Consider the following 26084-nt stretch of genomic DNA (forward strand, 5'->3'; position numbering starts at 1 on the left):
TCGGTCGGCCGGATTCCAAAGTCTGGGTCTGGCCTCGGCTGATGTCGCACTTTCCCCGACGTCAGAGCGTCTGGGGTATAAAAGCATCAGCTGATGCTATTTTCCTCAGTTTTTCTTGCCCCAGATGCCAGGTGCCCTCTAGGAAGGCTAAATTTGGATAAATGCTGAAAAGTTCCAAACATTTGCAAAATTATATACATGTGTAAACAAACAAATACACCATAATAGATTTCCCCAGCTAGCTAAAAGAGGGGTAAGTACCCTAGGAATACCACAGAGGGGTAGGAGGGAGGGTAATCCAGACTGCAGATGCATACCTATCAAACATCTACATTTATGGTAGGTACAAAACTGTACTATGTCCTTCAAGGATGCATCTGCAGTCATAACATATGGGTAGAATACCATAGCCAATCTGGGGGAGGAGGTACTAAGAAAAGGATGGTGTAGTTAAGATCCCCTGCAGGACTGCAGTAGTAAAACCTGCTCTGGATCTGGAGTATAAAGGTAGATTGTAATGCTTGGCAAATGTATGCACGGAGCTCCAAGTAGCAGCTTCTAAAATGTCCTTGGTAGCCACCCCTCGTAGGAAGGCTGTAGTGGTGGCCGTGGCCCTTGTGGAATGAGGCCTGATGTTTTCAGGAACTGTCTTTTCATGAAAGGAGTAGCAAAATCGAATGCAATTTCCTATCCATTTTGAAATTGTCTGTTTGGAAATTGCTCTTCCTTGCACCCCAGTAGCATATGCTACAAAAGTTGGTCAGTTTTTCTGCTAGTTTTTGTTCTGTCCAAGTAGTAGCGTAGTTGTCTGTGTATATCCAGGGTGTGCAAAAGTTTTTCCCCTCTATTCTGTGGATTAGGGAAGAACGTAGGCAAGTGAATAGCTTGGTTCAAGGATACCCTAGATACCACCTTTGGCATAAAAGTAGGATTGGTTCTTAGTGAAACTCTGTCCTGGTGGAAAATAAGAAATGGCTGCACTGCCATTAATGCTTGTAACTCAGATACTCTTCTTGCTGAAGAGATTGCCAGAAGGAATGCAGTTTTCCAAGACAGAAACTGTAGATCCGCCGATGCTGCTGGTTCAAAAGGAGGAAGTGTCAGTTTCTCCAGCACAAAGTTGAGATCCCAAGCAGGTAGAGGGTCTTCTTGGAGGTTTAATATTTTTGATCCCTCTCAGAAATTGTCTGAGGAGAGGGTGCGAGAAGATAGGTGGATCCACATTGTATTCTGCTGAAATTGCTGAAGCATGAATCTTAATGGAAGAATAGGACAGGCCATTGTGGAACAATTCTGCTAAGTATTCTAGGATATGTGTTATGTTTGCCACTGTGACATCTGAGCCTTTTGATGTGCTCCAAATGAGAAATCTCTTCCATTTAGCTGAGTATGTCTTCCTTGTGGAAGGCCTGCGAGCCTCCAAGATAATGTTCTTCACCCTCTGAGATAAAACAGTTGGATTGGGATTTAAGGAATTTTCCAGGCAGTTAGCTGCAATGTTTTCAAGTTGGGATGCAGGGTCTTGAAATTGTTCTGCGTCAGAAGAAGAGGCCATAGGGGAGAGGCCATGATTTTGCCTGAGACATGCTTCTCAATAATGGATACCAGTGTTGCCTTGGCCAGTCTGGAGCTATTAGTATCACTCTTGGCTGTTCCTCCCTGATCTTCAGTAGAACCTTGTACATCAATGGGAGAGGTGGGAAGGCATATACTGTTAGGGCTTTCCAGCTGAAAGAGAGAGAGTCCACCCTCCAAGCTTGTGGGTGGTATGTCCTTGAGCAGAATGTCTTCAGTTGATGGTTGAGTGGGGAGGCGAACAGATCTATCTCCGGCATTCCCCATGTCTTTGCTATGAGTTGGAAGATGTCTGGGTGCAGCATCCATTCGTGTGCATCCATGGTAGTTCTGCTTAAGCTGTCCGCCAGTGTATTTTCTTTCCCTGGCACGAATTGGGACTGTAGTTGGATACTGAGATTCAGGCATAGTTCCCACAGATTCATAGCCATCCGGCATAGAGGGTAAGAGTGTGTGCCTCCCTGCTTGTTTATGTACCACATGACCGTGGTGTTGTCTGTCCTTATTAACAGGTGGCCTTGTTGGAGGAAGGGTTTGAAGGCCTCGATTGCATGCCTCACTGCCAGCATTTCCTTTTGGTTTATGTGCATGCTTAGCTGTCCTTGAGGCCATAGGACTTGGATACATTTGCCCTCCATGTGTGCTCCCCATCCTCGGTCTGAGGCGTCCGTGGTGATGGTCTGCCTTGTTTTTGGTTTGTTGAAAGGCAACCCTCTGTTGGACTGGCAGGCCTGAGCCCACCACAGGAATTCCTTTTGAAGGCATGGAATGATTGGTATCATGGTTTCTAAACTGTGACTGTGTTGAGACCATACACTCCTTGGGTACCATTGTAATTTCCTCATATGCAGCCTGGCATGCAGTATCAGAATTATGCAGGATGCCATGTAACCCAGGGCCTGCAGGATTTTCCTTGCAGTAAGCAGAGTTTGTCTTGTCAGAATCATGAAGTAATCTGGAAGTTGTTTTTGTTTTTCTTCTGTGAGAAAGGCCATTTGGGTGGTTGTGTCCAGATCTGCACCCAAAAAAGTTATCCTTTGGGATGGTACTAGTCTTGACTTTTGGATGTTGACTGTGTATCCCAAGGTCTGTAGCAGGTGTATGGCATAGGCCAAGTCCTTTATCAAATTTCCCTCGTTGTCCGCTTGTATTAGGCAGTCGTCCAGGTACGGGTAAATTTGAATTCCCTGTAGTCTGCAATGTGCAATTACTGATGCCAGGCATTTCGTGAATACTCTGGGCGCAGTAGATAAGCCAAAAGGCAATGCTGAGAATTGATAATGCTCTGATCCTGCAAGAAATCTGAGGTGTCTTCTGCAACTTGGTCGAATAGGGACGTGCAGGTATGCCTCCTTGAGATCTAGAGTCACCAGCCAAGACTCCTTGCCCAACATGGGAAGAAGTTGCTGTAGGGTCAGCATCTTGAATTTTGGCACAATGAGATAAGTGTTCAGTGCGGACAGGACGAGAATAGGTCTCCATTGATTTTCTTTTCTTGGTACAAGGAATAGTCTGGAGTAAAATCCTTGGCCTTGTTCTGAACATGGTACCTTTTCTATACCTTTCATCTGAAGTAAATTGTTGATCTGTCTTAAAGCCTCTGCCCTCTGATTTGGTGGAAGGTTTGGCATTCCGCTTCTTTTTGGCAAAGTGTGGAAGTGGAACCTGTATCCTTTGTCTATTATTTGCAGTGTCCATGTATCCTTTGTAATATAATGCCAGTTTTTTGAGAATAAAGCCAGCTTTCTGCCAAAGGGTGCTTCCAGTTGATCCCTGGTAGGCGGAATCAGAGTTAAGTCATTGAGCCTGTCCTGGTGCAGTGGTTGTTGTTGTTGCTGTTGCACTACTCCTCTGGTTGGCAGGCTGCCACTGACGGCCTCTGTAGGAGCCCTTCGATTGACCTCCGCCTCTAGGGTGCCTGTTCCTGCCTCTCTGGGCTCTGTCCTAGTCTGGAAAGGACCAATTCTTAGTAGGCCAGTTTCTGCTGAATCGCGGTGGTTGTACTTGCAGGAAATCTTTAACTGTTTGCACAGATTTTGCCTTTTCTTCAACCTTTTTTAAGATCTCCTGAGCAGAGGAGCCAAATAAATTTTGTTTCTCCATTGGAGCATCCAGGAGTTTAGCTTTAACATGGTCTGGCAAAGATTGTTCCTTCAGCCAGGCATGCCTACGAATAACTGCCCCAGTCATACCTGATCTAAATGAAGCCTCCAGTGCATCATAGCCACATTTTAAGAAATGATTACTAACCTGTTGTGAATCGTGTACCAAATCCTGAAGGGATTTACGGTCTAGGGGTTCAGGAGAAGAAAGTTTCTTATTCAGTTCATCTAACAAATACTCTTGGTACTGTATCATATGAAATTGACAATTTAATGCCCTGACAGAAAGAGTTGCAGAAGTATACACCTTCTTTCCCCATCTCTCTAAAGCTCTAGACTCTCTTTCAGAGGGTAGAGGATTTTTGGCAGTAGCGGCCGCAACCCCTTTAGGGCCCTGAGAAATAGTTTCTGGGTCTGCAGAATGGGTTTTATACAGATGGAAATGAGAATCCGGGACCCTGTAGTATCTGTCAGGTTTGGCAGGGGCCGGAGGAAGAGTATCAGGGGCTGTACTGACATCATTGTACACATCATCAATTACATTCAGAACAGGGGGTATAGCTAAGGGCCTATGTTGAGGCAAATGCAAAAAGGTCCTTAATCTTTTTCTAGAATCAGAGAAATCCTGACCTTGCCATTGAAAATGCTCTCTCATGGAGTGTAGAGTCTCACCAAAGGAAAACTCTTCAGGAGGGGAGGCCGAAGGGATAGATTCCTCAGCATCTGAATCCTCATAAGGCGAGTAAGCTCCTTCCTGGTGGACTGACAACTCAGACCCATCCGTGGAATCATCTGAAGAGTGTGGGTCAGACGGGTCAGTCCTGGGCCTTTTGTCCGGAGGAGGGTGAGAGGCCCTGTCTGGGTGAGGTTGTGAACCCCTAATTAAGGAAATAAGGTCCTCAGCAAGGCTGAGGATCTGTGAACTAGAGGAAGGCCTCTGGGAGGTAGTTTTGGTAGGCAAAGCTTTAGATAGTTCGGCAGCTTTAGCCCTTGAAAAGGCCTTAATGGACATGGAAGCAGGGGGCCTAGCTGCCCCACGTGCAGGAGTAGAAATGTCCAAAGGTATGGTGTCAGACATTTCCTGAACACTGGTTTCGGTAGGAAGTTCTGTAGCCGACTCAGCCGGGGCCTCCCGGGCCTCGGTGGTCGGATGTATGGTTTCGGAAGAAGGAATCTCCGAGGACTCTGTTTCGGCCGAAACCGAGACACTCGCGGTAGGCCTAGCCGTGGTTTCAGCCGAAACCGCGGGCCGCGAGTGTCGGTCCTTTTCCTTCCGTTTTTTCACCATATGCGAAGTTGGAGTCTCCGACGGCATTTTATAAGAAAAAGCAGCTCCAAAAAATTCCTCTGCAAACTCCGACCGACGTCTAAGAGTTCGTCGGTTGAAGGAAGCACAGGCTAAACAGGCCGATACGTCGTGGTCTGGGCCTAAGCAAGGAAGGCAGTAGGAATGGAAATCCTTATGAGGTATTTGTTTCCCACAAGTTAAACAATTATTTACTTTGACATCGGCTGAGGCAAGAAAGAGTCCCCAACGGGGTACTTAGCTTTTTTCGAAGTCTTCGGTAGCTGAATTCACTGGATCTGACCGACCGGCACTTGCGAACAGCTTCTGCTTTGGGCACCGCGCGGCAAGAAAGACTGAGGAAAATGGCGTTGGCTGATGCTTTTATACCCCAGACGCTCTGACGTCGGGGAAAGTGCGACATCAGCCGAGGCCAGACCCAGACTTTGGAATCCGGCCGACCGAAGGGCTGCCTGAGGCAGGACAACCCATATGTTATGACTGCAGATGCATCCTTGAAGGACATCCTGTTTTAGGTGATTCAGGTGCTGGGACCAAATGTGTCTGAGGTACCATTGTAGCTTGTGCATGTGCATTCTGGCCAGTGGTAGCATAGGGATGGTTGCTGCCATTAAGCCTAGGAGACGAAGGAATTGCCTTGCAGTTACCTTCTGAGAGTACAGGATCTCCCTGAAGTGGGAAGTCCGGAATAGTACCTTGTCCTGTGGGAGAAAGGCCTTCATTTTGTCCGTTCTGATTCTGCACCCTAGAAAAACTTTGTCCTGGTCTGGATTCAATGAGGACTTTGGGAGGTTGATGGTGAACCTTAGATTTTGTAGAAGGGACATGGTGAAGCTCAGATGTTTTGAGAGGGTATCTTTTGACTCTGCCAGTATTAGAATGTTGTCCAGATAGGGGTAAATCTGGACTCCTTGAGTTCTTCAGAAGGCAATGGCTGGGGCTAGGCACTTTGTAAACACTCGGGGAGCAGTGGACAAACCAAAGGGCAAGGCAGTAAACTGCAAATGAGAGGAGGGACCAGAGAAAAGTACAGTTTTGTACCTACCATAAATGTAGATGTTCGAAGATCCACATTGCTGCAGTCCTTACACTTGGGTAGTCCGCTGTCCTCGGTCGGCCCGAATATCAAAGTATAAGGCTGACGTCGGTCAAGGCGCATTTGACTGACATCAGGACGTCAGGGTACAAATGCGCATGACCGACGTCATATCCTCAGTCTTTTCTTGCCCCAGATGTCAGAAGACCCTAAAAATAGAGGTCAAAAACCAAAAGACAGCAAACCAACCACCAACCATCCTAGCACTAAAAATATGTACAATATATACAATAGACAATATACACCCAATTGACCACCCAACCCACACAACCGCCTCTAACTACAGAGGGGAAGGAGGGAGGGTAAATTGGACTGCAGCAATGTGGATCTTCGAACATCTACATTTATGGTAGGTACAAAACTGTACTATGTTCTTCATCTCACATTGCTGCAGTCCTTACACTTGGGTAGAATCCCAAAGCAGAGGTAAGGGAGGATGGCCAAATTATAAGGAAGCAGGAGCTGCCAAAATGCCCTGCAAAACAGCAGTGGCAAAACCAGCCCTGGATTTAGAGTAAAGTGGTAGGTGATAATGCTTGGAAAAGTATGCACTGAACTCCAAGTAGCTGCCTCCAAAATATCCTTAGTTGCCACCCCTCTCAAAAAAGCTGTTGAAGTGGCAGTAGCCCTAGTGGAATGAGGCCTAATCCCAGCTGGAACTTCCTTGCCATGATGGGAATAACAGAAAGCAATGCAAAACCCAATCCACTTAGAAATAGTTTGTTTTGACACAGGCTTACCCTGAGAACTCAAAGCAAAAGAAACAAATAATTGCTGAGACTGCCTGAACCCTTTAGTTCTGTCCAAATAATATCGCAACTGCCTGTGTACATCTAAAGTGTGCAAAATCTTTTCCCCTTTATTTTGGGGATTTGCATAAAAGGTAGGCAAATGAATAGTTTGGTTTAAAGCCACACTAGAAACCACTTTAGGCATAAAGGAAGGATTAGTACGTAAAGATACCCTATCCTTATGGAAAATTAAGAAAGGCTCAACTGCCATAAGGGCCTGCAACTCAGAAACCCTTCTTGCAGAGGTAATAGCCAACAAAAAAGCAGTCTTCCATGATAAAAACTTTAATTCAGCAGTAGCTGCCGGCTCAAAAGGTTGTAGTGAGTTTCTCCAACACAAAATTGAGATCCCAAGCAGGAGTAGGAGCTCTTTGTGGGGGTCTTATATTCTTTGCCCCTCTAAGAAATTGCTTGAACAAAGGATGAGAAAACAATGGTGGGTCACAATCATAGTGAGCCGAAATTGCTGCAGCATGAACCTTAATAGAAGAGAAGGACAAACCTTTGTCCAGTAACTCAGTAAGATATTGAAGAGCCACACTTAAATTAGGCTCAGAAACATCAAAATCCTTTGCTGCACTCCAAAATAAAAATCTCTTCCATTTTTCTGCGTACACTTTCCTTGTACTAGGCCTTCTAGCTTCCAAAATAACATTCAAAACTTGCTGTGGAAGTGGAGGCCCACTATGGTTCAAAACAGAATATGCCAGGCTGTTAGGTGCAGAGAGTGAAGCTTGACATTGAGCAAATGACTGTCCTCCTGAGACAACAGGTGTGGAATCATAGGCAAAGGCCATGGAGGCTTCCGTACCAGGCTCCTCAGTAATGGGTACCAATGCTGTCGAGGCCAATCTGGAGCTATCAAAATCATCCTTGGCTTGTCTTGTCTGGCCTTTAGTAGTACCTTTGGGAGAAGAGGCAGAGGCGGAAAGGCATACACATGAAGATTGCTCCAATTGAAAGAAAGAGCATCCACTCTCCAAGCTGTGTGATGAAACCTTTTTGTGCAAAACTTTGGCAGCTGGTGGTTTAGTGGGGAAGCGAACAGATCTATGTCTGGAGTTCCCCATGACACTGTCAATTTCTGAAATACATGAGGATCCAATTTCCACTCGTGGGGATCCATAATTTGTCTGCTCAACACATCTGCTAAGGAGTTCTGTGCTCCCGGCAGAAACCTTGCCTGAAGATGTAGCTGTAAACTGAGAGCAGTCTCCCACAAAATCATCGCTTGCCTGCATAGAGGATAAGAATGTGTTCCTCCTTGCTTGTTGATGTACCACATGACAGTTGTGTTGTCTGTTAGAATCAACACCTGCCCTGGAAGAAGTAAATCCTTGAAAGCTATTAATGCAAACTGGACTGCTAACATCTCTTTCAAGTTGATATGTAGATGTTGTAGTCTGGCAGGCCACTTGTCTTGTACCCACTTTCCATTCAGATGAGCTCCCCAAGCTTTGTCTGAGGCATCTGTCGTTAGAATCTGACTACGCCTCTGGCCGGGTCACAGAGAGTCCCTTGTTTAGGTGACATTCCTGAGCCCACCACAAAAATTCCTTTTGAATGCAAGGTATTATTGGAATGACAGTGTCCAAATCCTGGCAGTGCTGTGTCCATACATTTTGAGATACCATTGTAGCTTCCTCATATGCAGTTTGGCATTGGGAAGCACCAGAATACAAGATGCCATGAACCCTAAGGCTTGAAGGACTGTCCTTGCAGTCAGCCCGGACTGATGAGACAACTGATGAAAGTAAAGGGAAAGATTCTTTTGTTTGTCCGGGGTCAAAAAGGCCATCTGGGATGCTGTATTCAGTCTCACACCCAGAAAGCACATGTCTTGAGAGGGTACTAGACTGGACTTTATTTCGTTCACAGAATACCCCAGGCATCTTAGCACTGCTACCACATAATCCAAATGATGAAGAAGCTCGTCCCTTCTTTGAGCCAGAATCAGGCAATCGTCCAAATAGGGATAAATCTGTATTCCTTTTAACCTGAGGAAAGCTATCACTGGAGCCAGAACCTTCGTGAACACTCTGGGCAGTAGATAAGCCAAAGGGCAATGCAGAGAACTGATAATGAGAAGTCCCAGCTCGAAAACGCAGATACTTCCTGCAACTCAGTCTGATAGGAACATGAAGATAAGCCTCCTTGAGATCTAAAGTTACCATCCAATGATCTTTGCCCAACAGAGGTAAAAGCTGCTGTAACGTCAACATTTTGAACTTGGGAATGTCCAGATAAGTGTTGAGGATAGATAAGTCCAAAATTGGTCTCCACGTGTTCCCTTTCTTTGGTACTAGGAACAGGCGGGAATAAAATCCTAGGCCCACTTCTGGCATAGGGACCGGCTGAATGGCCCCTATTTGGAGTAACAGAGAAATTTGCTTGTGAGCCTCTATGCTTTGTGGAGGAGGAACGTCTGGCATGCCTTTGAAAGGAGGCAAGGTATGGAAATAAAACCTGTAACCGTGGTGTATGATATCCAATACCCATCTGTCTTGGGTAATTAAACTCCAATTTTCTTTGAAAAGTGCCAACCTTCCTCCCAAAGGTGCTGCCAGACGAGAAGGCTCTGGCAGCTGAAAAGGTAGGTCATTGGGTCTGTTTACGAAAGGACTGACCCCTGCCCTCACCTGAAGACTGTGCAGGAGAACTCCCTGCTCTAGGCCTGAAAGAACCCTGAGCTCTGCCCCTACCACGTCTAGATCTACCCCTAGACTGGGAATCATAAGAAGGATACATCCACCCCTTAGTAGGCCAATTTCTACTAAACTTTGGAGGCTGAACCTGCAAAAAATCTTTAACAGTTTGCATAGACTTAGCCTTGTCTTCCATTTTCTTTAAAACTGTCTCAACAGGAGAACCAAACAACACATCAGATTGTAAAGGAGCATCTAAAATCCTTGTTTTAACATGGTCAGATAAATTCTGATCCCTCAGCCAGGCGTGCCTGCGAAGAACTGACCCAGTGGCAGCCACCCTAGACGAGGCCTGTACAGCATCAAAACCACATTGCAAAGAATGCTTACCCACCTGTTCAGAAACATGTACTAAATCTTGCAACTCTTTACAATCAATACCTTCCGCCAGAGCATCAACCTTAGACTTCAATTGTGAAAGGAGATAGTTTTGGTATTTTAACATGTGAAACTGGCAATTCAAAGCCCTCATAGCTAGAGTGGAAGAAGTATAAACTTTCTTTCCCCATCTATCCAAAGCCTTGGCCTCTTTGTCTGAAGGAACCGGATTCTTGACAACAGAAGCCCTAACACCTTTAGGCCCCTGACTAACAGTTTCTGGGTCTGCCCTAGGACTCTTAAAAAGATACTTATGAGCTTCAGGCACCCTGTAATATCTATCAGGTTTAACAGGAGCAGGAGGCAAAGAATCAGGATTAAGAGAAGCCTCTGCAAAAACATCTTCCACCACATCTAAAACAGGAGGTATAGCCAAAGGCCTATGCTGGGATAAAAACAAAAATTCCCTAAGCCTTTTCCTGGAATCAGAGAAGTCCTGACCTTCCCACTTAAAATGCTCCCTCATAGAATGAAGAGTTTCTGAAAAAGAAAAATCCTCAGGAGGAGAAGCAGAAGGAGTAGAATCATCCACATCAGAGTCAGAATAATGAGAATACTCCTGCAAGTCTTCAGCCGAAGACTCTGAAACATCCGAAGCCTGCTCAAAACTCCCTGGCTCAGGCTCCACCCTAGGTCTCTTATCAGGAGTGGGCAAAGAACCCTAATCAAAGTAATCAAATCTTCTGCCATTTTAAGCATATGCTTCTTGGGCACAGTTCCAGAAGAACTAGGGGTGACACCAACTGAAGCTAAACCTGGCCTGCCTCTGGGAGAAGCCTTGGCAACAGAAGGAGAGGGCCTAACCACCTTAGGAAGGGAGGGGAGTAAAGTAACCTGAGAAGCCCCTTCAGCCTGACCTGCCTCCTGAGAGGCCACATCCTGCAATAACAAAGTCTCTCCCTGGGAACCCAAAGAAATTTCCGGTGGAACCACCGGCTCCACCGACACCTCTAAAGAACCGGCGTCCGGTACAGACGGTTCTTCCAGCCTAGGCTTAACTGCTTTGTCCTTGCGCTTCTTCGAAGAAGCAGGCGTCGGAGCATCCGACGGCATTTTATAATTGCACCGCTTCCCAAAAACTAACCTGGCACAATCCAACCTTCTCTTTATAGTGCGTTTATTGAATCTAGCACAAGAGCGACAGCCAACAACGTCGTGCACAGGCCCTAAACAAGGAATACACAAAGTATGATAATCTCTATGCGGTATCTGTTTCCCACAAGAAATGCAATTATTCACTTTTTCTGACATCCGGTAAACCACTGAGGCAAGAAAAAACTAAAATATTCCCCAACGGGGTACTTAGCCAACTTTGACTCGGTCTGAAACTTCGAAAACGAAAAATCTCAGAACGCCAACTGGCACTTGCAATGCTGCTTCTGCATCGGACCATGCGGCAAAAAAGACTGAGGATATGACGTCGGTCATGCGCATTTGTACCCTGACGGCCTGATGTCAGTCAAATGCGCCTTGACCGACGTCAGCCTTATACTTTGATATTCGGGCTGACCGAGGACAGCGGACTACCCAAGTGTAAGGACTGCAGCAATGTGAGATGAAGAACATCGTAGGAATCTTCTGTGGGAAATCCTGATGGTTATATATAGGTAGGCCTCTTTTAGGTCCACGGTGGCCATAAAGGCCTTGGCTGGAATAAGATGCAGCAGAGTGGGAAGTGACAGCATTTTGAAGGTGGATACCCGAAGGTGAAGATTTAGAAAGGAGAGATCTAAGACGGGTTTCCAAGGGCCGTCTTTTTTAGGAACCAGGAAGAGACGGGAGTAGAATCCCTTTCCTTCTTGTCCTGGGGAACAGGTTCTATGGTGCCTAGCTTTAGGAGATCTGCCAAAACCTGTGGGAGAGGTTGTAGTTGGTTTTTGGGGGATATGGGATGCCTTTCCTCTGTGTTTTTTCTTTCCAGGATAGGAAGTATCCTTTTCGGATAATGGATAGTACCCATTGGTCTGTGGTGATGGTTTGCCAGAAGGGGAGGCAGTGGGGAAGGCGTGCAGAGAGTGGCAGGTGGGCAAAGCAGTCAGGCATTATTAGGACCTCCTCTGTCCTGAAAGGATTGTCTGGACTGAGGTGGTGGTGCATTAGGTCTGGAGTGGTAGGTCTTCTTGTCCCTCTTCTAGACGTGGAAGAAGAAGCACCCGTCTGTGGAGAGTTACGCCTTACAAAGGTAGTCTTAGCAGGGTAGTTTCTATAATACTTGGCAATGGGATGTTCAATGTCCTGCAATTCTTTGCTTTTTTCTTGCAGATTCTTGGAGATCAGCTGTTTCCCATAAAGGAAATTGTGATCCAGTGGGGCATCAAAGATCTTGTATTTGAAGTCGTCTGGGAGATTCTGAAGTCTCAGCCAGAAGTATCTCCTGAGGACAGAAGCAGACGCTGCACAGCGGCCAGATGCTTCTGCAGCATCATAGCTGCATCGAATTGAGTGCCTGTCTACTTGCTGAGCCAGGGACAGTTTTGAGGAGATGTTAGCCTTAATGAGGCTGTCAGGGATAGAAGACAGCATGGAGGAGGCCTGAGACACCAAGTCCAGAGCATACTTAGCCATGTGGGTTTGATAATTAATGGCTCTGAAAGCCAGTGTGGAGGAGGTATATACCTTCTTGCCAATCCTATCCATAGATTTGCTACCATCAGTGGGTAGGAGAGAGGTGGAAGGAAGCAGTCTGGATTGCTTATCAGGGGAGGTGACAATCACTGCTGGGTCTGCCAAGGGTGGTTTAACTAAGAATTTTTGCTCCTCTGGCACCTTGTAGAAGCGGTCAGGGTGCTTGGGGGCAGCCGGCTGTGAATCAGGGGCCTTAGAAGCTGAATTAAAGGCATCCAAGTAAGCAGGCAGAACTGGGGGAACAGCCGGAGGGGAGGGTGATTCTACCTGCAGGAGCTCAAAGTACCTCTTTTGCATGTCAGTCATTTGGGAAGTATATTATTATATATTATATATATATTATATATTATATATTAAAATAAAAACACCACCACCAGTATGAATGGTATTCCCTGAATGTATTTTTTGGGAGAGAAGTTTTAACTTAAATTTAATTGATTTTTATTTATTTAATTAATAAAAAGTATAATAAAAAGTATTTCAAACATTAAATGTTAAAAGGTTTTAATAAAAATTATAGGTAGGCAAAGTATTATAAGCACTAATGCACTTTACATTTTCATGTTATAACTAATTAATATTCATGAAGCATCAAACTGCATTTGATTTGATGAATTTAAATGGAATTGTGTAGTTTTATTGGTTGAGTTTTAATTAAATAATTGACAAAGGTATAAAAAATCAATTAACTGATGTTATAATGTTATCTGATGAAGTCCTGGGTGGACGAAAACGTAATTGTGTGAAGGAGCGTTAATATTGCTTGGTGATAAAGCCTGTTTTTGCTACTTGCTTCGAGAGGTTATTCATTGGTCGTAGGCACTGTGCTTTTGACTTCTTGGTTTTTCAAGTGCCTAACACAGAGTTTATTGCATTTGGGAAGTATCCCATTTGAAATAATCTTTCATCTTGTTGATGGGTCTCACCAAAGTATCCTCAGGGGGAGAATCCCCTTCAACAGAGTCTTCATCAGGAGAATAATACTCCTGGGGAGATGCAATCTGGGAGGTATATGAAAGAATCCTCGGAGGAAGAGAAGGAGGAATCATGCTCTTCCTCCCTAACCTGAGGGGTTGTGGGTGGGATGGAAGAGGCTGAGGCAGGCATAGGGCTAAGCAAAGGCAAAGTAGTGGCTGAAGGCATAAAGGCCTGCATGAGGGAAGACATGAAGAACTGCCAATCTGGTAGGCCTTCTGCAGAGGAGGAGGCATGCTTGATTTTCTGTTTCCTTTTGGCCGGGGTGGAAGTAGGAACAGGCCTGGAGTCAGGTTTTGAGGCCACCATTTCAGAAGTCTGGATCCTGGTCGGAGGTACCACAGAATCAGGTTCCCCCTCAATATTGACAGAAGTCTGTGTATGGGTAGGCTTCGTGGACGTGCTGGTCTTCGGCTGAGCAACGGCTTTCCCCAAAGGTCATCAAAGTAGATGGATCCTCTGGGCGCCCCTCAACTCCATCGGCAGTTGGCGGGGAGTCTGGTAATGAAGCAGCAGGTGAGGAAGGCCTAGGAATCTTGGCCTTCTTACATGGAGGTTCGGGTGCAGCCTTGATGTGGGATCCATTCTTTGGGCTAACCGCTTAAGGTGCTGATTTTCTAGGTATAGGTTTAATGTGGCCAGATGGCTGTGAAGGGTGTTTGGCACAAAAAATTGACAAATGAAGCAGGCGGAATGGTCATGCTCCGGGCCTAGGCAAAAAACACCTATCATGGGGTCTTTATGGGGTATCTGGCGCCCGCATTGGCATTTTCCCTTTTTACCTGACATCAGCCAAAAATTGCTACAACAACCAAGCCTAAGCAATAACTATCGTCTATACAACAAAACCAGAAACCCAATGGGTTTACTTAGCTTTTAGATGTGACATCTGAGAAGGAGTGATCACACGATGTGATCGTCTGTGGCTGAACAGTTCTGAGGAATGTGCATGCAGACATCACATTTAAGGCCCCTGGTTTATGGCCTTATGTCTGATGTCCCACGCACATTGCAACAGCCAAGCTGAAGCTTTTGTATAGGAGCCGACGTACGAGTCGGCTGAGGGCAAGAAATCCCATAACTAGAATACTGCAACACAGGAATAGAAGGACATGCATGTTTCCTCTTTTGGGTTATTTCAGGACATCACCCAGTAGAATGGTAATCCAAAACAATCTAAGCTCACCCTAAGAGGACATGCTGAACCACATACTCTAAGCATAACACCCTACTCATTCTGTATGCAAAGTCACTACACCACATGAAAGGGATTGAAGAAGCACAGTTTATCTTAGATTCAGGGAAGTTGCCCAAATCTTCCAAATCCTAGTCCACAAACAACGACTGGAATGAAGTTTTGAGCTTTCAGTTAGCAAAGTAATTGAGATTTATATGACATATTTCACTATGTCAGTCAGAAAAAAACTTGAGAATTTTTAAATTCCAAACTGTTTCATCTGGCTTTTCAAAGTAAATACTTCCAAAACTTACCCCATCCAGGTAACCACTCCTCAAGATGCCTGGAATCCAGGGCAAAAATTCCTTATCTCAGAGATCTATGCTCTTGGCCACCTTGGTCTGGAGAAAGACCACGGAAATATTCTGGGTTTTCTGACACTAGGTGCCCAAGGAACAGCCAAAAAAGTTCATCACTGCTAAAGCTAACATATTCTGATGCCACAAATTGGCAGCTTCGAAGGAATACATTTTCTCTGGTACATCCCAGGGCTGCATAACACCTGCTTTCACAAAAGGCATCAAGGATGAATCACCTCTGATGGTGCTTCAGGGGATGTATTTATTCGAAAGTCTAAGTGAAGTCTTAAGATCAAAACTGGAAAAATCATGGCCTTTATAAAACTCTTTAGAGAGCTCCTTGCCATGGAACAGATATCCCAAAGAAAGAAATAAGAAAAAAAAAGAATATTACTAGTAAAGAGATTTTCTCTTACTTCCCATTCCCCCAACATGTTCTCACTAAAAGACTTTCAATTACTAGATCCTTGCATACTTTGGCTGGTTTAGAAAGTACAAATCTAAAACTGGTCTCTATGAGTCTTCTTTCATTGCCATCAGAAACATTCTTGAATAAAAACCTTCTTTTTTAAGAAGGACGAACAGCTTTTTTCACCATGACTTGCCACATACTGAATGACAGGAAGGGATAACAAGTTTATTCTGTAGATAAGGAGAAATCCCCTGAAAAAAATAAGGGAGATTCCTACTGCCATCTGTATCCCTAATGAATCACTTAAAACCCATTTGCTTGAGACTATCTGTTGCTAAAGACAAAAATGGACGGAGAATTTTTGGGAAGAAAGTACCGCTGCAAAAGTACTACTTACCTTTAACAGCAGATACACAAAGTCCTCGCTGCCTCAGTGGCATTTTGGGATGTCTGCCAAATACTAGCCAGCTTTCAAAAGTTCAAACTCCCCCTTCCCACCCTCTCGCTTCTTAACAGCTGACTGTCTTGAGCATATCCTGAAAGGGAAACCTTCAGCTGTCAGACAGTGAATGTTCAGGCGTTTTCCTTTCCACAAAGGAGGACAGGAAAACACCTGAATTCAGAATAATCTGGCAAGAGTAAATTGGCAGCAAATCACAATACCATATAAAAACAAAATCCAGCAACAACCAAAAATAGGTAATACTTATGCAGCTGTATGATGTTCTTCATTCCCACTACCTTAGTGGCATTTTGGATAGATTCCCAAAGTGTACCCTACCTGGAAGGTTGAAGAATAAAGATCCATGAGCTCCTGGAGAATTGTCCGAGCAAAGCCTGCTCTGGACTTTAAAATTAAATACAGTTTGTAGTGATTTATGATGGTATAAACAGAAAACCAGGTTGCTGCCTATAGAATGCTTCTAGAGTCCACCCCTTTCCAATAGGCCATTGAAGATAAGGCCCTAGTAGAGTGAGCCATAAACTTGCCTGGAAGACATTTACTATGGTGGGAGTAACAGAAAACAATAGCAGAGAACAACCATTGTGCAATAGTTTGTTTTGAGAAAGGCTGACCTTCCTTAGCTCACATATGAGACAAACAGATGTTCAGCAGGGGCTTTATTCTGTCAAGGTTAATACCCGAGCTTCTTGTGTTCATCCAAGGTAAGCAGAATCTTTTCTCCCTTATTTTTTGGATCAGGACAGAAGACTGGGAGAGATTTGATGGCTTGACTCAAGATAAATTCATAAACAACTTCAAGCAAGAAGTATTGAGTGTGTAGCACAACCCTGTTCTTGTGAAACACCAGACAGGGTTGACCCACCATGAGAGCTTGCAGTTGAGAGACTTGACTTGCAGATATCACAGAACTGTAAATCTGCCTGACAGGCAAGTTTGAAAGGAGAAAAGGTCAATTTTTTCAAGAACAAAGTTGAGATCCCAAGGAGGAAGAATTTGCTTTTGAGCGACTCTCACGTGCAACACTCCTTTCATAAACTATTTGAGCACAAAAAGAGATGAAAGAAGGCATCCATGCGTAAACAAGCAGATATGGCAACAAGATGCACTTTGATAAAAGCATATGGACAAAACATCTACAAGTAGCTCACACAAATATTTCAAAACCAGAGGGGTTGAAACCTTTGTGGGACCTCTGTTAACAGCTAGGCACCAGTTTAAAAACCTCTTCTACTTGTCAATGTTTTTTTCTATTTACAGGTCTTCCTCCTTACATACTTGCTGCACATTCAAAAGGAAAAAGTGACTAAAGTATCAAAACAGAACCATGCAGACTGTCAATTGCAACTGCTCTAAGCTGAAGTGTACCACACAACCCTGACGCTGTATGAGCAGATACAGTCTGAGGAAGTTTGCAGTAACTGCCCTTGGCCAGTTCCATTAAAAGGGAGAAAAAAACTTTGCCTGGGCCAAATGAGGGCTACCACAATGACCTTTGATAATTCTTTCTTAATCTTTAGAAGTACCCTGGGTGTCACTGGAAAGGTGGAAATGCATAGAGGAACACCCTGACCTTGGGAATGATGCAGCATCTGTCTTCCAAGCATGGCTCCAAGGATTTTGAAAAATTTTTCAGCTGTTTTGAAAGGTGGTAAACAGATCTATTTCAGGTGTTCCCCACATCTGGATCAAGTCTCAGAAGACCTTTACATGGAGCTTCCACTTGAGGGTCTGACCAGTATTCTGCTTTGTCTGTCACTGTTTTCTCTCATGTACCCAGACCTGCAAAGTCAGAGAATACTGTACAGCCAGCCTTCTAGGCCATCACCACCAACAATCAAGGAGGGTATGACCTTGTATCCCCTTGTTTGTTAAGGTACCACATCACATCAGTGCTGTCTTTGACCACTAGCACAGGACCTGGAGTCCACATGCTTTCATAAATATAAAACAGTGATCAAAAGATCTGCAAAGCAGCTCTGTTCTTGTTTTTATGAATTAAAAGAATGAAACACACCTCCATAATGTCAGTATTTGCAAGATAGGGCTGTGGGCCACAGGAAACCACTCAAAGTCTTTGCTGGCTGGCTACCATCAGGTGTTTGGATGTTTTAAATGAAGACATGCTAGAGAGAAACTGCTACAAGAGATAAAAAAATGTCTTCGTTTGGCCATCTCTGTAGCACAGGAGGTATAAAGCGTTGACTAGGACCAGATCAATACTGTCAGTTTGACCATCCCAAGAAGGGGGAAGGAAAGTTGATCTAAACACAGCTGGACAGACTTCTAGTGATGGACAAAGTCAAGGTGCAGCAGTAAGACAGGACAAGGCATGCACATTAGCTCATCAGGCACAGCACAACAATGTAAGTGGAGGTGGGTGCACATATGACAGTCCATAAATCAAAGTCTGGTATTGTGCATCTAAATCTTTACAGTGCACATGCCAGAAAGGCAAGTTGTTGGGTAAGAATAAAAAGAAAATCCCATTTAATTGTGGTGCATGGACATAACGGCTAATAGCTGCTAAGTAGTCTCTCCAGCCTGGTAAAACAAATTAAGTTCTACCTGTCTAAGGTACTGGCAAAGGAGGGTGGGTATGCCCAACCTAGGAGGGGTACATGCATGGGGCACAACACAGATTTCTCTAGTGGCGGCCAAGGAAACAATTGAAGTGTTTCCTGGTGGTAGAAGGGGAAGCTTGCTGACTTCAGCTATTTGCAGAATTGATGAGCTGTATGAAGTAGCCCATTCACTGAACTCCCAACCCATGGGGAGTTACCACATGGTACATGGAGGCAGGGAAGAAAATTAAGTGAAAACAATCCTCGCAGGAGTATTACATGGGACCCACGATGTCTTGATATCCTTGCTGGCCCCGACTCGAAGTCCAGGTCAGGTAAGCTCAGCAAAAAGGAGAGGCCATCAGGGTCCCTGGATACTCAGTTGGACAACTGAAAAAGAATGGAAAAATTAAAAAAGTTAACATGGACTAATTGTGCTACAATCCACAGCTCTACTGATACAACGCCTTTTATATATTAAGAAATTAAAGTACAATTGTGTAAAACCTTACCATAACAGCAGATGTCCCTCTATACACTTGCAGTATTCATCATCTCTGGGATCTCCTGCCATGGATAGCCATACAGCTAAGCCAGTATACAAGCCTTTATTAAATAGGGAGCATTGAATGTCAGATGTATGCTCCCAGAGCAAGCGCAGGGCATAAAGGTGACATATGCGTGCTCCAAACTCAGAACTGATGTGACCCAGGAGAACCAGAACCCCCAGTGGAAAGAAGGACATGTACTTCCAGAAATGGAAGGAGAGAAACCTCTTGGCCAGTAGAAAACCACTACACATGCAAAAAGAAGAGAAAAGAAGGCAGGAGGAAGGGAGTGAATACTGCATCAGTGAAAAGGGGTCTTTACTGTTATGGTAAGATTTTACACAATTGTACTGTGTCCCTCCATATCACTGTTGCAGCATTCATCAACAGTGAAGGCAGGGAGGAGCCCTACACAAACCCATGCAGAATTGTCTCTGGGAAACCTGCCGTGACCCTAGAAATGACATCTGTTTTTTAATGCCTTGTGAAAGTGTGAACCGAAGACCAAGCAGCAGCTTCAAGGATGGAATTGGTGCCCATACCTTTGAAGAAAGCCACAGAGGAAGTCACTGATATAGTGGAATGAGCCCTCACAGAAACAGACAACTGCTTACCATGAAAACAATAACAAAAAGAAAAGGCCTTGGAAATCCAGGAAGAGATGGTTTGCTTACAGACTGCCAAACCCAATGTCCTGGCATGAAAAGAAACACAAAGCTGATAAGACTTACAAAAGGCTTTTGTCTTGTCTATATAATATCTGAGCAGTCTATGAAAATCCAAGGTATGAAAAAACATCTCACTACCAGATTGTGGAGAAGGGAAAAAAAAAAGTAAGCTGGACAGACTATGTGACAATTTGTTAACCACCTTGGGCATAAAAGAAGAATTGGTATTGAGAGACACCCTGTCTATATGAGAAAAAAAAAAGGAGGGAGGGACCACCATCAAGGCCTGTAGTTCAGATACCCTTCTGGCAGAGGTTAAAGCAGCCAATAAAACACGTCTTCCAGGTGCAACGTTACAAAGCAGCAGCAGCATGCACAAAAGGAGCCTAAGTCAGCTTTTAAAGGACAAAATTAAGACCCCAAGAAGGAACATGGGCTTTCTTGAAGGTTTAACATGAAGGACACCTTTAAGAAACTGTCTGACCTCAAAAACAGAGGCCAAAGGAGAAGTAAGTGACAGATAGAAATGGCTGACAAGTGGGCTTTTACTGAAGAATATGCCAATCCAGCATGCAGTAGTTCACACAGATAAGAATGAACCAAACGGACCCCCCCCCCCCAATGAAAAGAGATGCTGGTAATGTTCCAAGATAGCAAACAATAAAATCTTTTCCATTTGGACATGCATGATTTTCTGACTTCCTGCAGGACCCTTTGCACATCCTCAGAAAACTGGTGTAAGAAAGGAATCAAAACCTTATCACCCAAAATGTCAACTGAACAGTGGACAGGTGAGGGTGAAGAAGAGTTCCTATGACATGTGTGAGACTATCTATGCGGTTAGGAAACTTATGATTAATTGCCCCTGGTCAGATGGAATAAGAGGGGGGACCAGTGCTGTCTGAGCCAAAAGGCAGTCAACAACAATATTTTTGGACAGTCCTCCTCAATTTTGTGAAGGACCCTTGGAAAATGCATACAGGACCAATGCCTTCCAAGGCATTCACCTTCCAAGCCAAAGTACTTGGGACTCTAAAACAGAACTGAGGGAGTTGCCTGTTCAGAGGGAAGGCAACAAGATCTATTTAAAGAATACCCCACCAATGAACTATGTCCTCAAACACATCCCTGTGAATCATTCACTCATGAGGCTGGTTCCTGGAACTGCTGAGAAAATCTGCAACAAGACTGCTCTGAGGGCATACAGACTGCCCATAGGGTGACCTGCAACTGATGGCTATTTCTACAATACTCCAAAACATGAACAAACCAAAACCAAGTGAAAAGTCTGAAACTCAGAAGCAGGACAGTCTCACAATAAATTAGTATTTTATTTTCCGTACCACTCCAAAGAGCTTTTAAACTTATAAAACTGTATAACAGTTTAAAACATATGTAAGTGCTTTCATTCCTAAATCCAATACAAGGAACTTCCTCAGACAAATTTATAAATACGTTACAGTCTTTAAATAGCGTTCACGCTAACGTGCAAAATACATCACAGTACACACACCCAGGACCAGCCAATAAATACTGTAGAACCAGACACACCCGCAATAATTGTAAATGCATTACAAACCATTAGAATCTTAAAAAAAATTTAAGCACCATCACTTTTTAAGTAGCTAAACCACATTATGTTTTTTTCAGATACAGACTTTACTTTTTATTCATCTCCTTAGTACTTTTAATCTTAAGAGGTTCTTAATATTTACTGCTTCATTGAGACCTGGCCAAGAATGCACATTTAAATGCATTTGCCAAGTTAATTTAGCCTTTCCAAGTAACAAAGGCCAGGCCCCTCCTCTAATAGAAACTTTCAATTTTTCAAAAATAATTAAATTTAATCTGTGATTAGAATTAGTAATGCAATGTTTTGCTAAAGCACTGGTCTCTTTTGGAGACCTTATATCACTTAGATGTTCACAAATCCTGTTTGATAACTTGCGTTCCATTTTGTCTACATAAAACAAGGGCAACTGGAGCACAGTACACTACTTTTTCGGTTACAAGATAGTCGACCATAAACTTAAATTTTATAATTATTGATCTTAAATTCACTACCTTCCATGATATAAGGACAGTATACACACATCCCACATTTATACATTTGACCTATTTTTTTTTTTGGTTTTTGGGGATTCTCGAATATATTTTTAAGATTTAAACCACTTTTGTAAATAAACATAGGTTTTTCTCATATGTGCGCTCTCAAATTTTTCACATTATTCAAAATACCCCAATTTTTAGATACAATATTCCTTAATGCATAACTATCTGTACTAAATGTGGAAATAAACACTTTTGCTAGATTTTTTATATATCTATCAGCCTGTGTTATACTGTCAAGTGTTCTTTACCAAATAGCTGTTGGTTGTCACAGGTGATGCTACTTAAATAAGAAGTTATGTACTCACCATAACGTTCCATCTGAGTAGGTGGCTTCATTTGTCTGCAACCTGTGGGTCTTGGATCAGATATCGGATCCGAGCCGGCAACTTGTAGCATAGCTATGGATTCGAGCTCCTGGCTCCTCCCCTCACCCATAATCCCCTGCCAACCTCCTATGACCTCAGATCAAGTTTGCCCCTCTATGGATACCTGAAAAGGTGTTCCAACAATCATAATAGCTAGAACAATATAACAGGACCAAGTTCTGAAGGCCAGGGGGGATGGTTGCACACAAATGAAGCCACCTACTCAGATGGAACGTTATGGTGAGGACATAACTTCTTAATCTGGAGTAGGGACTTCATTTGTCAGCAACCTGTGGGACAGAGTCCCCAGCTACCTGAATCTTGGGCGGCCATCATGGAAGGATGCGGAACCAAAGGATGCTCTCTCTCTAGAAATTACGTCCAGTTTGTAGTGGTTAATAAAAGTATGAGATGAGGCCCAAGTAGCTGCCGAACAAATATCGTCCAATGGCACTCTAGATTTAAAAGCATTAGAAGTAGAGATGGTCTGATTGATATTTACTTCCGATGCCACCTTGGGAAGAAAGGAGGGGTTGGTCCTGAGGTACACTCTGTCCGGATGGAAGACCAAGTAAGGAGGCTTTACGGAAAGGGCTTGGACTTCCGAAACTCTCTTGGCTGAAGTGATGGCTACCAGGAATGCTGTTTTCCAGGACAAATATTTGAGATCGACCATGGCAGCTGGTTCAAAGGGAGGAGCGGTCAAGGCTTGAAGGACTAGAGAAAGATCCCATGGGGGTACGGCTTCTTTGACAAGAGGCCTGAGTAGAAAGGTGCCCTTAAGAAATGTTTTGCACAATTTAGCTGACATCAAAGGGCCTGTCTCATGTCCCACATGGTAATGGGAGATGGCTGCCAACTGTACCTTGACTGTCGAACAACTAGCTCCTTGCTGAAAGAGTCCGGTTAGAAAATCCAGTACGGACGGTAGAGGGGCAGTGAAGGGATCCAGATTATGATGTTCCGCCCAGACGGAAAAGCGTCTCCATTTACTATGGTATATTTTTTTGGTGGAAGGCTTATGTGCTGCCACCAGGATGGCTTTGACTGGTGAAGAGATGCCGGGAGTCCTGACTAAGAGTGGAACTGGAGCAACCAAGCTGTTAGCTTCAGGTTGACCAGATTCGGGGTCTGTAATTCCGATGGATGGGAGATCAGATCTGGAGTGGGATCCAGAATCCAAGGAGGATTCACTAGATGAGACCACAGGTAAGGGAGCCAAGTTTGCCGAGGCCAGAATGGGGCAATGAGGATCATTCTGCTCCCCAACCGTGAGGCTTTCTGTAAGAGCTTTAGCATCAGGGGTAAAGGAGGGTAGGCATAGAGTAGACCGGGCGGCCAAGCATGCACCAGAGCGTCTCTCGGGGCTTCCCTTGGTGGGGGAATCAGAGCGAAGAAACTGTCGCATTTCATACTTAAGGGAGAGGCAAAGAGATCGCAGCAGGGTTGCCCCCACTTTGCGAATATCTGCTTCGCTACTAGTGGGTTGAGAGACCACACGTAAGGGGAAAGAATGGTGCGGCTGAGTTTGTCCGCCAGAATGTTGGCCTGCCCCGGAATGTGCGTTGCGATTAGAAAGCGGTTGGTGGAAATCGTCCATTCTCACACTCTCATGGCTTCTTGGCATAAGGGGTAGGATCTGGTTCCCCCCTCTTTGTTGATGTACCAAACAGACATGTTGTCTGACTGAGTTGCAATCGTTCCTACGGGGAGGAGATTCTGAAGTGCCTGCAACGCCAACAGCACCGCTCTCATCTCCAGAATGTTGATATGCAAGGAGGTCTCTGTGTCGTTCCACATGCCTTGGACTGTCCTGCCCATGTAATGCCCCCCCCACCCGAGGTGAGAGGCGTCTGTGGTCACGGTGGCGAGAGGGGGAGGGGTGCAGAAGGGCCAGCCTATATGGAGGTCCGGGGACTGGAGCCACCATAACATGGCCCTCTTGCAAACCTTGCTGATAGAGATAGGGTGGCAGAGAGGAAGAGATTGGAAGGACCATTGCACTTGAAGGGTCCACTGCAGTACCTTCATGTTTAGGCGAGCACATGGAAGAAGCGTTATTGCAGCCGCCATGGAGCCCAGCGCCCTCAAGACCAATTCCGCCGGTGGAGCTTCCGATTGTAGGATGGCCCGCACATGCAATCTCAGATTCTGTAGTCGTTCCGAAGTCAGGAAGAGTCGTAGATCCCTGGTATCTAATCTGGCCCCTATGAACTCTATTACTTGTATTGGAGCAAGGGAAGATTTGTCCATATTGATTGTGATGCCTAACTGGGAGGGCTAGGCGGAGAAAGTAATCTCTGGCTGAGCAGAGTAGATGCCTTGTTGGGGCGGTTAGAAGCCAGTCGTCCAGGTACAGAAAGACCTGCATTCCCTGGAGTCTCAGGTGGGCCGCTATCACTGCTAAGACTTTGGTGAACACCCTGGGGGCTATGGTGAGGCCAAAGGGAAGGACCCTGAACTGATAATGACTGGCTCCCAGCCGGAAGCGGAGAAACCTCCTGGATCGTCTGTCCATTAGAATATGGTAGTACGCATTCTTGAGGTCTATAGAGCACATCCAATCGCTCTCCCGTAAGAGGGGGAGAATGGATTGAAGAGTGACCATTCGGAATTTTTCCTTGGTTACTGACAGGTTCAAGAGGGAAAGATCTAGAATTGGTCTCAAGTCCCCCGTCTTTTTTGGCACCAGAAAGAACCTGGAGTAGAACCCTAATCCGAGCTGGTCATGGGGGACAGGTTGGATGGCTCTTTTTTTTAACAGCTGCTGGATTTCTGCGGCTGCAGCCTCCCTCTGATCGGGTGGAACATCGGGGAGGCTCCTGAGTTTGGGGACATGATACATTGGAATTTTGTAGCCTCTGGATATGATACGAAGCACCCAGAGGTCTGATGTGAAGGACTCCCATGCCACCAGATGCCGCGAGAAACGCCCCCCGACTGCCTCCAGAGCAGAGCAGTCGGGCAACCCTTCAGGGCTGCTGCGTGGGATGGTCAGAGAAGGACTCCCTGGACCCAAAGTTCTTCGGGGCCCCTCTGCCCCTAGGGCGGCATCCTCCCTGTCCTCCTCTGCCACGGAAGGACTGGTTGTCTGGAGCAGGTTGGGAATGTTGCGATTTCTGGAACCACATCTTCTTCTGTCCCTTTTGGTTCTTCGAGAAGGACCTCTGGGGATCAAAGAAGCGGACCCCGACGGCAACCAACGTCTTCCCGTCCTTCTCGCTCTGTACCAGTGTTTCGCGAATGGTCTTGCTAAACAAGGCAGAACCATCAAAGGGGGCGTTCGCAAAGGACGCCTTAAAGGGCTCCGTGAAGTCACAATGCCGGAGCCAGGCCTGACGTCTCATGACTAGGCCCGCTCCGCTAGCTCTAGCTGCTCCCTCGGTAGCATGGGACAAAAGCCGCATAGTGGTATTGGAGATAGACCTTAGAGTGGCCATTCCAGTGGAGTACAACTGCTTGTCCTCCGCCGACATGGACTCAGGGGGGGAAGCAGCGTATTCTTTGATAAGATCCTGCTGCATCCTGATGACATGTGCCATATAGTTCAGAGACCTTACCGAGAAGGTCGCTGAACTAAAACCTCGCTTCCTAAGGCGATCCATCGAGCGGGACTCCTTGCTCGGTGGATGGATCGAGGGGCTCTCCTGAGCTAGTTCCCTCTTCGTGGCTGCCACCGTCAACATGGCATCTACGGGGGGACCCTTGCTCCAGTGGAACCGGTCTGCGGGGGGGCTCAGTATCCTGTCCGGGCATTTAGGGACTGGCTCCACAGTGTCCAGCTCCTTCCACGCCCTGGTGGTAATAAGGTCCACCAGGGGGTTGGCCGGAGGGGACACCCAAGAGGTAGACGGGCCTGCTTC

At 45.2% G+C, this 26084-nt stretch overlaps 1 protein-coding gene across 2 annotated transcripts in view; it reads right to left on the bottom strand.

Annotated features, from left to right (window-relative positions):
* Positions 1-26084, bottom strand: part of KDM5C (lysine demethylase 5C) — a gene marked incomplete at its 5' end in the record, with an annotated part of 2556543 nt that overhangs the window by 1118432 nt on the left and 1412027 nt on the right.

The sequence above is a fragment of the Protopterus annectens genome, chromosome 1.part0 (genome assembly GCF_019279795.1).
Source record: "Protopterus annectens isolate FY-2018-M chromosome 1.part0, PAN1.0, whole genome shotgun sequence".
NCBI classification, from domain to species: domain Eukaryota; kingdom Metazoa; phylum Chordata; order Ceratodontiformes; family Protopteridae; genus Protopterus; species Protopterus annectens.